Below are 16,611 nucleotides of genomic sequence, written 5' to 3'. Positions count from 1 at the left end.
ATTCCCACTGGAGTTTCCCACTTAAAGGCTGATAGATAACCCAAACCATATCTTGATGAATTAGTTCTTCTTCCACAGAGTCTTCTTTGCTAACACTTTTCCCTCTTTGCAGAACAGAACCAGGTATTTATTTCATTTTTAAAATTATTCCTTGAATCACAGAATCATAGAATGCTTTGGGTTGGAAGGGACCTTACAGATCATCTAGTTCCAACCTCCCTGCCATGGGCAGGGACACCTTCCACTAGATCAGGTTGCTCAAAACCCCTGAATTGTCTTATTTTCTAAGTGCAAAGAATGGTGGAAATTATTGAGCTGTAGAACAGTGGCTTGAATCAGCCATGTCAGGAATACTGACCTGTTGAAAAGTGACAAGGTTCTGAGTTTCGCGTAAAAGAGATGTGTGCCATAGGGTAGAGAAGCACTTATAGATGTCTTTAGGGCCAAGTACATGGACATGCCATTTTATGTTTCAGATTTATTTTTACCTGGAACATAATTCAAGAAGCTAGTTCCACAGTTCATATTTTTAGATAGTCCTGGGCCCAGCTGAGAAAAGGAAAACCCGTCATTTCCTCATAGCTGAGTTGCAGCAAACAGAACAATAGATTCTAAGGAGGGAACTGAAGACTCAAGCCTTCTTGCATAATGTAATTGGATGCTGGAGTTCACACATGAAGGACATGTCTTTATATGTATTCTGAAAACAACACAACAGAAATATTCTATTGTGCCTTGCATAACATGTAACTGTTTCCCAACAGTTTAGTGCACACTATTACAAGTAGAATGCAACACCATACCTTTAATAGCAAATTCATGGTGTGAACTAAACACACCCAACCAACCTCAAGTTGCATTCAGATCCGTTGGCTGACAAACAGTAGAGCTGAACATTTGTTTTTTCACAAGAGGATGGCCCCATTAAGAGGTTCAAAGCTATGTTAAGGCTGATGTTGGTCACGCAACAGCCAGTAAAATGATCTTGTCCTGCAAATGCTACTTCCTACATTTTCTTCTTGACTTCATCTCCAAGATGAGATCAGTGGAAAGGAAGATGGGGAGGGAATAGCATGGAGATTGCAAAACATGCTGGGAGAAATGTACTTTTCCATGCATGTCTTGCTTGCTGGACTGCACATTCCTCTTTCCCTGATGACAGTATTATGTGCTGGTTTTGCTGGTAGCTAGGCAGCTACCCAAAGCAACAAATCCAGGTGCCAATGAAACTTTCCATTGACTGAAGTGGGTTCAAGGGCAGCAGTAACAACTCACAATTCAGTCTCTTCCGAGGCCACAACACAAGGCCCCATACAATATTTTTAACTGCAAATTATTCCAAAATCTCTCTCAAAACATAATCTGCACTTCATGCTGCGTATCTGTACCAAGGATTTAGAAGGAAAATGGGTTATTAGTACCTAATTTACATTTTATGTTTTATCCTTCCTGGCAAGTTAAAGCTGTGGTCAATGGTTCGGCCCCAAATGGCCTTTCATTACTCAGGCTGTCCAGACATTCATAACCTTATGAGTCCTTACCAGAGAGGCTCCTATTTGTGCCAGAAATATTGAGAGAAGAGAGTTCTCATGTGGAATATGCATAATGTAAGAACTAAATGAAATTCAAGGAAAGTAACGTAATATTAATCCCTGATAAGCAGATAGAGTTGCTTATTACAAATCATAAAATTGCACAAAGCATCGCAAAAATCTTATGAAGTCTTTCTTCTTTTTTGTCATAGTCTGCTGTTTTATGTTTATCTAGGCTGAAAAAAAAATGTCTGGAAGAGAAGCTGTTTGTGTTTTGATTCCCATGTAACCCTAAAAGATAGCATTCTCTGAATTTTCCAATCAAGCATTCTGAATTCAGTGAGACTAGTCACAGGTCAGGGACCTAAAACATCATCAGGCAGGACAGCAGAGGCCCTGAAACACACAATAAATAGTAAAGGCACACTCTTCCCAAAGTTAAACCTTCTGAGTAAGGGTTACTGTTACTAGTGGGCTGGGTAGCACCATCATTATTAAGGTTGCCTAATACTGCACATTATAAGATTAAGATTTTGTCAGAGTTAATGTAGACTGAAGTTCTCCATGCTGGATGTTTTCTGTGGGTTTTTTGTTGGTTTTTTTTTTTTTTGTTTGTTTGTTTTGTTTTTATTTTTTTAATTAAAAGGAGCAGGCTGTAAGTGTGAGCCAGGATCAATCAGAAAGACAAAGAAGCAGTATCAGCCCGCTGAGGGATGAGCACTGGTGGATTAACACCACTATAGCTATCCCTTAAGTATTCAGGATGTGCGAGATAGTTCATTCCACTTTCGGGTGAGGTTAGTTACACTGAGTATTGCTGAGGGAGTTCACAAAGGTTAACTGTATTTTGCTGCAACTTATCTACCTACACAGCCTCTTAGCCAAAAAGGAAAGAGGCCATCTAGGGCGCGTTTCAGAGAAGGATCCCATCCTGAAGATCTCTGAATGCTTTTCCCCTCCAGTGAAATAAACTAGCCACTTCGGACTGAGATGCAAAGTCTTACCAGATGTCTCCCAAAGGATGTCCACTTGGAGAGCTGTGGCAGAGCTGTTGGAATGCAGTAAATTCATACCCCACTTGTACTGCTGCATACTATCTTACTGGTGTAGAAAAAGTCCTGAGATCAGATGGATGCAGGATTTGGGACTCGTTATCTAGAAGGATTGAGATTTAATGTAGACGTGGAGGGAATTTGCTTATCTGATGGGAACTAGAATGGAGAAGCAGTGCTGCTGGGAATGGTGGCGAGAAGTTAGGGAGGGAAGGTGAAAGAAAAAAAAGGGGAATCATGATGCAGAGAGACCCTAGAACTGAGGATGATCGGCTAACACAGTTTACAGCTCCTTTCCCAGCTCCCAGCAGCACAAGTGGATACAGTGACATCCCTGTTTCAGCTCTGCTGGTATGGGTATCAATATGGATGTCAACATGATAGAGTTTCTGTTTCAATGAAAACTTAGGAAAGAGCTCAGGAAAAGCTGTGATAAAAGGACATTCTTCAAGTTGCTAAGTCAAAAGTTTACAGCCTTTTGTGTGAGCTCTTCCTAACGAGCAAGGGCTTCTCTGCTGGTCCACGAATTTTTTTTTCTCCAGTTTTCCAGCTCCTTAAAATCTTAGGAGATTAAACATGCAAAAATATGTGTTAAAATGCTGAGCACCTAAAATGGATTTTGAATTAAGGCTGCCTGTTCACCTTAAATTCATATCTCTGTATATATCACATGCTTAATTTTCTTCCCCATGAATCCTAATGCAGTCAGTTCAAAAGACTGAGTTAGTCTGGGGATAGAACTGTGTTGTCTAATAAAGGAGAATAGAATGACTGACTCATTTATTGCATGAGGTAAAAGGTGTGTGATAAATTTAAATAGGGATTTGCAGCATCAAAGGAAATGGTCTCATGGCCAAAGCAATTCAATAGCACACTAGGGAACTGGACAGGGTTAGGTCTTACGTGATGACAGGCAAGTCACTTAAAATTAGTTTTTCACAGTTGGCCTCTAATTGTACATTTTTCATTTTCTGAGTAGCTGCCTTGAGATTTTTGGGTCTCAGTACTAACATCTGCAGCTGAAGCAAATGGAAGATTGGCTTTGAACAGAGAGAATAGTGCATAAAGTTAAATACACAGAAAATCAAGTTGCACCAATCGGTGGACACTTCTTACCTTAATCTTCATATGTTTAAGTTCCATATCTGTAAAATTGGACTAATGACATACTCTTCATCTCCCAGAGGTGGTGTGAAAATAGATCCATGAATACATGTGAAGTATTCAAAGGCTACAGTGGAGAATGCCACAGAAAGGTCCATGGGGAAATGAATCACTCTGTCTTCGGAGCAGGCCTGACTGGTGTGCAGTAAATAAAGCCTAGGGCCACACATTGAACCAGCGGAGAAAACGAAATACTGAATAGCTGCTCATTAAGTAAGCACTGTCCGTTCTCTGCAGTGAATGAGGCAAAGGTCCTGTGGGAAAAACAGTTTGCAGTGATGTAATTAAGGACTGTACCAGAACGCATGCACAGTGAGGAATGGCATTCAGGCTAAACGAGCAACTTTAATTTAGGTTTTTCATAGCTTTTGAGCCTTTGCAACCTTTAGCACATTTCTTTAATAATTTGGGGGTGTCAGTGTAACACTACAGCAGAATTCTTCATTGTGGAATATTACATCTTATAAAAAAAACACTCTCTAATCAAAAGTGAAATGTGTTACATTATTTCCCGTTTGCTTCCCATGCTGCTACGGTTAATTGCTTCTTTCCTGCGGGTGGAATGAAGACTGTTGAAGTCCAGTGGCCTCAACCATGGGCTGCTTATTCAATGTGGCATGTAAGCAGCAGGGATTTCCTTGTCCCTGGCTAGAGACCTGCATACTTTACCTCTTCCATGGAAGTAGGATGAAATTAATCAGTGTTGGTTTTCTCAGCAAGCGATGAAATTTCAACCGCTGCAATGTTGGAGGAGGAAGACTCCTCAAAGGGGACCAGGAGAAAATGCATGAATGAGAGGTTCCTGCCAAGACATGAACACTATGCTTGAGTGTGTCTGAAATGTTGGGCGCAGAAACTAAATAAGCCCCATGACAGGTCTAGCCTACATACCTAGCACTTCCATGGCAAGTAGCCCATACTTTCACCAACCTTGGCAAAGCGACGAGGATAATATTTTTGCAAGGATGAACTGCACTTGAACAATGTCTCTAATGTTTCAATGTCGTTGCAACCATGCTTTCCTTTCAAATCAGCCATGTGGCTCTTCTTTTCCATCCTTTTTTTTCCCTTTTCCTTCCATAGAAGTACATTTTATGTGTCTGCTGAAGAGAAAATCCCTGTCTTCTGTGCAATTCCTGGGCTCACCTGAGGGCTCAGAAGACAGTGCACCTCAGTCCTGGGAATGTAGGTGTTAACCCTTAGCTGATGGTTCTCTTCCAACCTAGCTCACTGTACTTAGTGTTCCTGTATCCTGCTCTCATCATAGAATCTGCGTATCTGTAAGGGTATAATTTCACATGGCAATCTTGACTTCCATTTTTTGTGAACTCCTCCCAGCAACCGCTGCACTCAATAATGAAGTAACAGGAGAAGACTAGGCTATGCAGCTGGGCCACAGAATGTTGCTGGTGAAGCAACAGCTTGCTTTAAACTTCGGAGCACCAAAAAGCCATATACAGCATCTACCTTATCTGTTCTGGAGGTCAGCATGAAGTTACAAGCACAAGAGGCTACTCTTCTCAGTGGTAGAATTGAAAGAGCAACCAGAATCAAAGTGGCTGCCCCATAAGTGATCCTTTTTCCCAGGAATAGGGTCCTAAGAGCACTTTATCTCTGAGCATCACTTCACATTTATGGACACAGAGCTGGTGCTTCACACAGAAAGAAGGTAGTGTCACCCAAATGAGACAAGGCAGTCTGAGCTGTTGCAGAGTTCCCACAAGTGGAAATAAGCCCATGCTTATTTCTAGCGTGATCCACCCCACTTCCCTGTACATTCATGATAATAACTTGGGAATAAGTTTCTCAAAGGACTAATGACATCTATTCGTGATGCTGCTCTTACCACACCAGTGCTATTCCTTGCCATGTGTCGGTCTGCTAGATAAATTTCTGAGATAACATTTTTTTTTTAACTAAGTGGGTTTTTTTATACTCTACTTATTTTACCAAGCAGTGTGTGCAGACTTTCTGTTGATATCCTTGAGTGAAGCAATGTCTGAGTGGATCAGCACTTGGCTAGAAGGGTGCTGGAGAACACTTCAGATATGCATTAGGATCTCAGTTATTGATGTATTTCTTCAGATCTAACATGTAATGCAAAGGGATTTTGAAGTATCATATTCCAAGTGAGAAGTAAAATGTCTATATATGTTTTCAGCATCTAAATACCATAACACTAATTATGAGGTAGGCAACAACCCTAGCTGAAATTCTTGTTAATTTTGTCTTCTGTCTGCTGAAATCCTTTCAGTAGCTTTGGAGTTGATAGTCTGGGCTTCTTGTTTTGCAGATCTGAACAACATTATTTTGTGTTGCTGAACACTTGTGGTTGTATGTTGAAATTTAGGAAACAAAACGTCACAGGGAAAAAACACTTTAAAAGTGTAAGACATTATTCATATTAGTGTGAAACTAAACCAAGAAATGACAGAAAGCATATAAACTGAAAAAATACAAGTATTAGATTAACCTTTAAGATTAAAAAATTTCTCACTTAGTTTCCCTATGACAACCCAGTTTCATAAGAATGAAGATTCAGTTGTCTCTAATATTGCATTATTTTTTGTAGACCTGAGTAAGACTGTTCATGGTTCTTGTGTCTGGACACTATCTGCCACACTCTCTACATCCGTCTCAATAATCTGGTATGAACCTTGGTACTGAAGGCTTCTGTCAAGAAGGAGAATAAACTACTTTCCACTGGCAATCCCCCTCTTGCGCAAGTTCCTTTTAGAGTATTTGGGGATTCTAAATGACTTTAAAATCTCTTTTCTACTATTCATATCAATTTCACTTAGCAGCTCAGCTCCTTCACAACCATTCAGAGGGGGCTGTCACTCAGCAGGCAGTCAAATCAGCCTGTGAATATAAACCAAGTAAAATTCAGTGTCTGTATTATTACAGGTAGACCACTTGTACTTTGGCAAAAGATCCAGTTAAGTGATAATTTAGCAGTGTTGTCAAAGGTCAGTGATGGTACCCCTTAAAATTGTTGAGGATTGATTATTTTTTTTCAATGTAATATTGTCTCTTTAGTGATTTAGGCTGATGGTTGAGTTTATTTTACATTTTTTTTAAAGATTTTAATTTTTTAAAGATTGGGATTGACAAACACTTAGAAAAATAACTTAGTGGTGTAAGATTGTGAAGTATGGCTGTACTTGAAGCTTGGAGTTTCAAAACATCAGGAGAAAAGTTGATAGGGAAAAAAAGTGAAATTAGCAATGAAGTAACAACTAATAGCATCTAGTATTTTGTTAAAGGAATCACTAATAAAATGGCTGAGATGCTTAGAACTTGCAGTGACTATTGAATGTCATGCAGTTAGTAATCCCCGTGAATAGTTTTATTATGTGCCTGTCAGCAATGTATGCTGCTTAAATATGCATTCACAGAGTGACTGTGCTGATGGCTATATGCATTCTGCGATTTTATTGACCTGGTAAAAGTTTAGTCTTGACGGCTGCTTTGGTTTCTACCCAGGCTAGTTTAGAAGTCAAAGAGTAGTTTTGCAGAACTCTTTTCGTCTTAAGAAAGTGATTCACAAGATGTCTCCTTTAGTTTCCTGGAATTGAGATGTTTATTTTGTGCTATGTACAACAGCAACAGTTCTGTAGATTTCATAACCTTAAACATCCAAATTACAACTTTTTCTGAAATTTTCTTTCAGCACGTATTACTCAGAATATTACCAGGCAGGAGTCTAAATAACAACACTAGACAGAAAATAAGTTCGGTATTTCAGTTAAAATCTTTAAGACTGGACGTAAAAGGCCCAAATAAAAAAAATCTCAGTAGCTACCTTCTTTGAGGAGAAATCATCCAGTTCTGTCATCCCTATCCAAAGCAGAACAAAATGAGAACAACCAAGTGTTTGTTCCCCGAATTTCCCATGGCACTTCTGAGGTGAGCTTTCATATTTCTTTGAGGGATTTTTTCCATTCCTCTGGTCTTGCCACAGAGACATTGTTGAAAGTAATTTAAGAAGATAAAGACAAACTCCTTTTCTAGTCAGGGTGTTGGTCACGGTTATGGTGTGGGCAGCCCTTCCCCTGGGGCTGCAGAACAAGAACCACATTCAAGTGCTGGGAAATTTTGGTGGTGGTGCATCTTCTGTGATCAATGTGAAGTAATTTGGAAGTCCACCATGCCCTGAATATCTTTGTGACCAGCCATGAAGACCACAGTTCAAACACTGTGCTCAGGAGACGTCATCAAAGGCATTGATCCAGGGACATAGGCTTTTCAAATGTAATTTAGGGGAATGGTAAGCTCTTTACTACTAGTAATTTTAATTTTTTAATTAGAAGTGTAACATACCTGCCCATCTGTCTATCAGTCAGTCAGTCAGTCTGTCTCCCTGCTCTTTTTTCTTTTTGTTCCCTTTCTATGCACTGTTATTCTAACTGGTAGCCAAATGCAAAAGAAACAATGTGTTTAAGAACATGGTACATAATAATTTCAGTTAAAAAAGGAGTTTAAAATATTCCCATTGCACATTCACAATCCATATTTCTTGACGATTAAACATGGTCCATGCATCTCCACTGTCATGCTGATGTCAGTTGTGGAACTGGGAGACAGATCATTTTATTCACGTAATTTTGCCTGACAGTGGTGGGAAAACTAGGCTTGATCAAAGACCCACTGAAATTGATGGGAATATTTCCATCCATTTCAGCAGGCTTAAAAATTGCTGTTGCTATTTGTAACAATTATTTGTTGTCTTTCCCTGCACCTCATACTTCACACAACAATATATATTTTTGCTTCTATGATTTAAAGAGGCTCAAACATCAATGGCAAGCTCCATCTTCTCAAGCTAAACCTACTCTTGATCCTGCAGTATCTTCGGGCTGCTTTTGAACTCTGGGGTTGATCAGTGACCCATGTGGAAAAGATGCAATTGACGGAATGAGTAACTTTTAGAAGATACCAGAAGTGTTGGAGGAGGGCTAGAATAGCTCAGTAGAGTCACTCGGATTTTGTTAGGATGAGAATTTGTCTTCCACTGGCGAATAGCCTAGTCTCAGGGCAAAGCATTCACTCTCCGCCATTTGATTGCGCTCCTGGCACAAGGTTGGGTGACCAAATGTCTCCCTTGAGACAACTGAGGGTCCCTCCCCAGACTCTGGACCCCACTCATGTTTTTCTGTGCAGTGACTATATTGAGCTCACAGGATCTTGTTTGATCCTCCTCCTGCTGCTACAAAGAGGGTGGGTAGGTTGTTATCCCTCCTGCCAAAATCTTTTTCCAAAATCAACAAAGCCACATATGTGTTCTGGTTCAAGAACTTGTGCAAATGTATTTATGCAACTGTTTGTGGGATTTGACTTTCAAATAAAATTCCATGAGCAAAGCTTCAATGCAGCTGCTTTCAAAAAACAAATGAGAAGATCCATATATATCACCAAAGTGTATTTAACTGAGAATTTGTTATAATATTCTCCAAACATTTTTTCCATATTGGCCCAACTCTAGGGTTTGGACTGTTTCCATCTTCAGTGTAACGCTGTGATGTGTGGAGTTTATCCCTGTAGCCTAATACCATGAAAAGGATGGAAATAAGGAAAGTTATACAAAGCAAACACTGTCTGCATCTGAATAATTACATTAGATGTTTGACGATCAGGAGATTAAATTTTGTTTGTTTTAAAAAAGACAGCTGACAAGCAGAGAAAATTAAGTTGGCAGGACTTAAAACCAGTTTGGGTTAATTCCATTGTCTCAAGTAAGCTTGATTGCATTTGTATTTTTAATTAATTAAACTTGGATAGCCAGTGCCAAAGCAACGCTCGCTGGAACAGCATAGATGAAGGTCTCCAAGTTTTTTATAGAAAATCCTAAATTCAAGGGGAAAAAATCAACCAAGGCCAAAAATTGTGTTCTTCCCTGGGGCTTCATATGTAAGGTCTATAGCTTTCTACAGCAATGAAGTGCTAGTTTTAACTGTAGACTGGGACGAGCTGCTGTTTAAAATAAGGAATCTATCAAGCCATTATCCTGTCATAAGTTGTAACAATTTCCATATTTTATAAAAATAAAGAAAACAGATGAAATATTTATTGTGAGAGGGAGTGTGCTTTTGCCACCAGCAAGAGAACTTCATCACGGCCCTTAGCTTCAGAGTTTCTGTCCTGCACCTGCGCAGATCTGGCCCTGCCAAGATACACACTCTCCAAGACAGGGGCTACATCGTCATTTTTAATCTCTGTGAAGTGCCAGGTGAAATTATGGAGCAGTATAGCGGTTAACGTATAAAAAGACTCTGCTGTGCTCTCTTGGACTAAATTTCTGCTCCAGGAGTTTGCTTTGCAAGTAAATAGCAAGGAGCCACAGGGCTATCCAGTAGCGCTCTGGGCTCACACACTTTAATATACTTATTCTGGCCACGCTGCTTTGAGGTAGGGCAGTGCTATTAGCCCCATTTTATAATTACAGCATGCCACTGAGGTCTGCAAGATGCAGAATATTAGTTGTACTGATAACTGAATTCCCAGGAGAGCCTAGATGCTTGTATCAGGCTTTTATGACATGACTTACTGCCACAGTTCCTGGGAATTTTTGAATGGACTGAAATGAGGCATTTTTATTCCTGTCTTGTATTCTCTAATCATCTGGCTTGCCTCTCTTTTAAAATGCATTGCTGGAGATGGCAAATGGCAAATCCTCAGCATCTCAACAAGTTTCCATATTAAAAAAAAAACCAAACACCCCAAACCAAAAAAACAATCAAACAACAAAACACCAAAACACCAAACCAAACAAACGCAAAACCCCAGGGAAAAAAAAAAAAAAAAAAAAAAAACAACAGACAAAAAGGACAAGAAACTTCTCTTCTGTTGCTTCCTCCCATTCCTGCAACAATCCCAAGCAGTCACCATGAAAAGGAGATCCCTCACTACCTTACTGTACATGTACTTCACCAGGTTCTGCACTTTAAACATCAATACCCATGTTTCTTCCTCAGAAATGGGCCCGTATTTTCAATTTCTCAACAAAAGAAACCTGATCTGTTTTTTCACTGCAAGCACATGAGTTCCCAGCAAAGTTTATGAAATTTTGACTGGCCGTGACATCTCCAGTTCTGAAGGCCATTGAAGAATCAGAAGGTAATAAGTGGGTCTGCAGGAGTGTTAACATGGCCAATCTCAGGGTCTTGCTTTTGAACACAAGGATTATCTTTTGTATTGAAGTATATTTATTAAAGATGGAAAACCGTCTTTTGTAGAATGCAAGAGCTAATGTTCCAGCTTTCCAGATTATTCTGAAATACAAGAGCAACACAGACACTGTTAATAATGCAATCAAAGCAATTTAAATCCTTTTAAAGCATCCACAAAGGATCTTTTGATAAGAAGCAACTTTCATCAGCCTCAAAGACTAGGCAGTTTAGTATGTACTGTTTATTAAGTTTATACCTAGACAATGGTAACTCCACTTTCAGCTGGAGAAGAGCAGCAGTAAATTATAAAACACATTTATAAGCACTAGTGTTAGACTTACTGGTTTTAAATGAAAAATGTATTCATATTAATATATCTCTAAATGGGGTTATTCTGTGTTTAAAGATGCAGTTTGTTTTCCATTAGTACCCTGACTGGACACAAAACAGTTCTGTAAACTTCAAAGACTTTGGTCTTCTTTTTCTTGACAAAAAGAAGGAAATTGCTACAAGTGCACACTGTACGATGGGCTGTAAGAGTCTGTTTAGTTCAGTCATGCTGCGTATTTTTCAATCTTGCTTTTAGTTCCTGCTTTTGTCCTTCTTTTCATTGTGTGCCCCTGTAAGAAAGCTTACGTGTAAAAAGCAGAGACGGACAAAAAAACCCAGAAGTTGTTTAGATTTGGGCTGGGGTGGTTAGGATCTCTTTTAGCAGAACCCCCCTGAGTTTGAATGAGGAGGGAGGTGTGCAATTTTGGGAAAACTCTAGCTGAAGTTTCCATCCATCCCAGGGCTGGTGGGAATCGCTTTGACAGGCCTCAGCCCCTTGGAAAAAATAAGTTTTACTTTCGGTGCGCCAGCAGTCTTACAAACTGACTTCTAGCCCGTTCTGGCTCCAATGCTGCTCCCTGTTGTCCAGCTTGAGCGTGGAGACTGAGGGCTCCCTTGTCTTTGAATGCTTTCTTCCGTGAGTGTGGTTCGTTTTTTGTTGTTCTGGACTAAAGTGGGCTAGAGAAAGAGAGCAGCAGACAAATAATAGACTTGGAACAGTGTTTGAAAGATTTGGATTCACCTTAAATAATATAAAAAAATGGGAAGGGGAACTGAGTTCTTGTCTTGGGTCATTGAGCATGAGCAGGAAAAGAACAATTAATTTTTCCTACATCCACTTTGGGGTTTCCAGGTGTTAATAGGGGGGAGAGGGCTTGCATTTGTTTGTTTGTTTGTTTGTTTGTTTTTGTTTTTGTTTTGTTTTGTTTTGTTTTTTTTAAGGCAGAAGAATTACATTGCATTTGGATCTTATTCAGTTTCAATCCAGGCTGATTTAATGCCAAGGAGAGAAGAGATCCAGAGACCAAGTCCAAATTTTCCTGTGCAGCAGAATGGTGCATGTCTTCTTGGCGATTCTCCATGTATTTCTTTGAAATATCTTCTCTTGGGATTCCAGTGTGTTGGAAAATAAAATGCTACTTAGTGGATAGTACATAAGTGCAATCACTGGCCACACCAGGAATGACCAAAAAGCCAAAAAGATGTTCCTGGCTTTTGTAGACTTGTAAATTCAGATTTAAACTGAGCTCATCCCTCCCCACAGACATCTACAGGTGGAAGCCTCACCAGCTGATTGCAGGTGTTGGATTAGCAGCCTTTCAAAACAAGGTTCTTCTGCCCAGAAACAGAAGTACAACTTCTCATAGCAGTCTCACTTAGACACCTGCAATTTATACTGAATGAAACAATATCAGAAAAGACTGGTTTTCAGCCAAGAGTTTTGTAGCTCATCACTAACCCATCAAAACCCACAGATATATTGCAAATGTGAAAGAGGAGGGAGAATGTGGTCTCTCTGCAGACCACTGTTTCTGTCCAAAATTGCTAAGGTGATATTTTGAGCCAGAAAAACAAAATGCTAGGTATTTAATTGCAAAATTAAGATGAAAAGTCTTCACAAGGCACAGGGAGGTTTTATCTAATTAAAATATTAGATTTTTTTTCCTCTTTTATTTGAAAGTCATGGATTCTACCAGCAGCAGCTTTCTTTATTACCTTGTTTTTTGTTTTTCAGTTCACCAATGGCATGTTTTGATCAGTATGAAATTTTATTAATAGGACTGTTTTTCCTAGGTGTGTGCTTAGATCTTTTGCAGAACCTTGCCAGAGTATCTGTTGGCAAACAAATCTGGCCATAGATTTTGAATGGTGATGGCATTACCTGTATACAGGTGTAACTATTTTGGTATGTTCTGTGTGCTGGTTGCTCTTTAAAGTAGTATTTCAATATATAAGCTAAGAAGTAAAGGGGAAAATTAGACAGTAGACTTTAGAATAAATGTTATTTATCTTTATTTATCTTATGAATGTTTATGATGGCATTTTATATGCCTTTTCTATATTAATCTGTGTCGTTACTCCGTTAGGAAGATAAAGAATTCACTTGCATGTGCACATTATTTGCCAGTGGTATTTTCTAAATAAGGAGTTTGGCATCAGTGAGAAGTGACTGCTTTCCTAGGGCTCTGACCCACACAGATTTTCACCCCCATTTTGGGTGACTTTGCAGGTGTTAAACAGGGTTGCGCTGAAGCAAGAGGGTCTGACTACCAAAGATATCGCTCTCAGAGCTGTTTTAGTTACACTTCATCATCATAAGCATATGGTTTCACTTCCAAGTGTTTAACATTTCCATTTCCTCAGGAAATCATTCTTTCTATTTTTTAAACTTTTGAAACTGGATGGATATTTTTACTGGCAGGCAGACCGAGAGCGACACAACGATTAGCCCCAACCCAAGGGAGCCCCTGGCTGCGGTACCCGCCTGGCTCTCCATCCCCTCCCTCCTGCAGCAGCTCGTGAGCACGGCTCAGGGTGCTACAGCCAGCTCTCCAGGGTGCAGCACGCTGTTAAAACACTTCTGCTTTCCTTACTATAATAAAACTATCCACTCCTTTTTTCTGCTTTAGCTGAGAGAAGTGTTTTTCTTTCTGAGTCCACTCCAGGGCCCATGCATCCCAAGAATTACATGAGAGCAGACTCCTTTAGCTGACTTAGTGAGGCCAATGGCAAGATCAGGGCCTAAGAAAATATTTTGTGTCACCTACAAGGAATGAAAGTACTTGCATCATGTATTTATTGTCTGTATTGCTATATCCATCACTTAAACAAACATGACCGAGGAGTGGATGGCTCCAGGGAACTGATCTGGCTCTTGTGTTTTCAGAGATTATTTCTGGTATTTCCTTTTTCCTCATTACGAATGGGTCACCATTCTCACATGTTGGCCAAGTTCTGTACTGTAGAAGGAAGTCTGTGCTCGTGTCTTCTTTACGTTTAATTTATCCATATACATAATAAGTGTTTAGCTGCTTGTTTTCTTTTACTGCTATCATATAAAGTACAGTTACTGGAGGTGCCATTTGCATGCTTATTTAGCTGTATCACTAGCCCTTTTGTTAGAAGAGCATCCTCTGCTACAGTGAGTGTCACCATATCACAACATCTTTGATAAACTAACTGCATTTTGTACAAGTGTTGTCACTGTGCATCAAGTAGCAATGTACAAGAGAAAACGTAGGGCAAACTGGCTGATTAATGTACTTGTTCCTTTGTGTTTTATTCTATTATAAATTCAGTTTCATTTTTTGCACCACTTGTTTAACATGAGGAAGCTTGTTGTGGGTTTGGGCTTCTGGAGGGATTGAGGCCTGCCATCAGGCAGGCTGTGTGATACCGATATTCAGGCTGTATATTTTATTCATACCCTCAGAAGAGTTAGTCAAGATAGCAGAAAACAGCATCAGACAGATGTAGTTCATCCTCCAGACCTCCCAGGAGATCTCACCTGAGCTGCTCAGCCTCTGGCTTCATGCTGGCCCCTGGGACATTTTGAGTTGCTGTTTTGATGCACTCAGGCTCCTTCCTAACTCCTTTGCTTACCTTAGAGCTGTGTATATTTGCACATCCCTTCAGCAATTACCTTCTCACTGAAATAGCTACTCACTTGAGCAGCACAAGCTTATACCACTTGCAAGGACACCCCCAAGGCTGCTCAGCGTCCAAGCGAGCCCGCTGGCTCTCTCACCGTATGTGTCTGTGTCATCATGTTCCACGCTCGAGGCTCCAGCTCACGCAAACAAACTAGTGCCATGGGCTTGCTGCTGATAGTTAGATAGACTGGAGGTCAAGTCAGGATTTACACAGTGATTTCAGTCCAGTTTTAGTTGCTAGAGGGTATCAAAGCATTGCATTCTTCTGGATAGATTGTGTGATATCCTGATCCAAAATGGACTGGCAATGCCAGCCACAGAATGGTGCTGGTATGTTGTTACTGCTTCAGAAGACAGACCAGATCAGGACTGTACTGAATTAAAAGCACAGTCCATCTAGCCCCAGGCCGTGTCTCCCATGACCACCCTGTAGGTGCTTCAGGGGCCGGTTCCCGAAGTTCAGCCGTACCTGCACACAGGCGCAGCACTGGGCAAGCACCCTCCTTCCTCTTACAGGAGGCAGCCCTGGGTGCTCTTGCCCACCTTCCACCTACCGCAGGTCAGCAAGTGCAACATCTCATACCTCCCTCGTTCAGGAGGGATGTCCTGGGTTTGCAGAACATGATCCCCAGGGCGCAACCTGTGATGAGCGAGCCCTTTGGCTGGGTGCCTCCGTGGCAAAGGCGAGCTCCATCCCAGCCGTGTGCCTGCAGATGTTCTCCTTGGAGTGGATGGAGCTGAAGGGCTCAGGGGGCCAAATCAAAGGGAGAATAAAAGATATTGCAAGAGCAACTCCAGGCCTGAGAGAGAAGTAACCAAGGCACTGACAACTTGTGTGGGTTTCGTGTGTCTGTTTGCAGTGCTGTGTTATGTGTTTAGAAGCTGGTTGTTTCCATAATAACAGCAAGTGCCATATGGCAGCGAGGAGGGTGGTGAGAGGAACGCTCAAGGAAACACAGTATGTTGTTTGACATGTGTGTGCTTTTAGAGGAATAACGTGTCTCAAGCAAGTACTGCTGCTCCAAACAGGCTGGGGGATTTGCTGCTCTCACCAGAAAAATATCCAAAGTCCTCAGCGTTTGTACTGGTGCAGTGCCAGTTAATGATGCCTGCCCTTCTCCCATGTTTTCCTTCAGATAGTCCCTGTGATTGCTAAAGGATCTTTTGCTTTACTGGGCATGATGGTTCTGGATACACCACCACAGGGGAATGGCATTTAAACATGGCGTTTAAGGGGAAATACAGTTCTGTAAAAGAGTGCTGTGTGAAACTGTAACCAGCTAGATGCCATATGCTCCATCCATTCGTTAATGCTCAGCAAATAAATAGCGGAAATTTTGGAACCTTTGAAAATACACAGTTTGCAATAATTGTTTAGTAGAGAATGGGTTGAGCATTTCCAGAGATTTAGGTCACTTTAGTGCGTATCTAGGAAGCATCCAGGAAGGTCTCCACAAATTCCAGATTTTCCTGCCCTTTAATGTATGACTCACAATTCAAGGACTTGTAATTTGCTCCCCACATTCCCACAAACACTACCAGTCTGAACAGTACCTTTGCAGAGAGCCTATATTTCCACCACAGAAAAACTTGAAATTTTTTTTTTGTAATAGCTGAATGGCTTTTGTGGGACTTTTACCAACATCAGCTCTATAAAATCGAGCCTCTCTTGTTTGAGTCTTTAAATCATTAATTATATTTGTATTTGGAT

The 16,611-nt window shown here is 40.5% G+C and overlaps 1 protein-coding gene across 4 annotated transcripts in view; it reads left to right on the top strand.

Annotated features, from left to right (window-relative positions):
* Positions 1 to 16,611, top strand: part of GRK5 (G protein-coupled receptor kinase 5) — a 165,387-nt gene that overhangs the window by 91,706 nt on the left and 57,070 nt on the right. The window lies entirely within an intron of this gene.

Source organism: Tyto alba, unplaced genomic scaffold, assembly GCF_018691265.1.
Source record: "Tyto alba isolate M040663 unplaced genomic scaffold, T.alba_DEE_v4.0 Super-Scaffold_1, whole genome shotgun sequence".
Taxonomy (NCBI): domain Eukaryota; kingdom Metazoa; phylum Chordata; class Aves; order Strigiformes; family Tytonidae; genus Tyto; species Tyto alba.
This window is presented reverse-complemented; position numbering and strand designations above follow the sequence as displayed.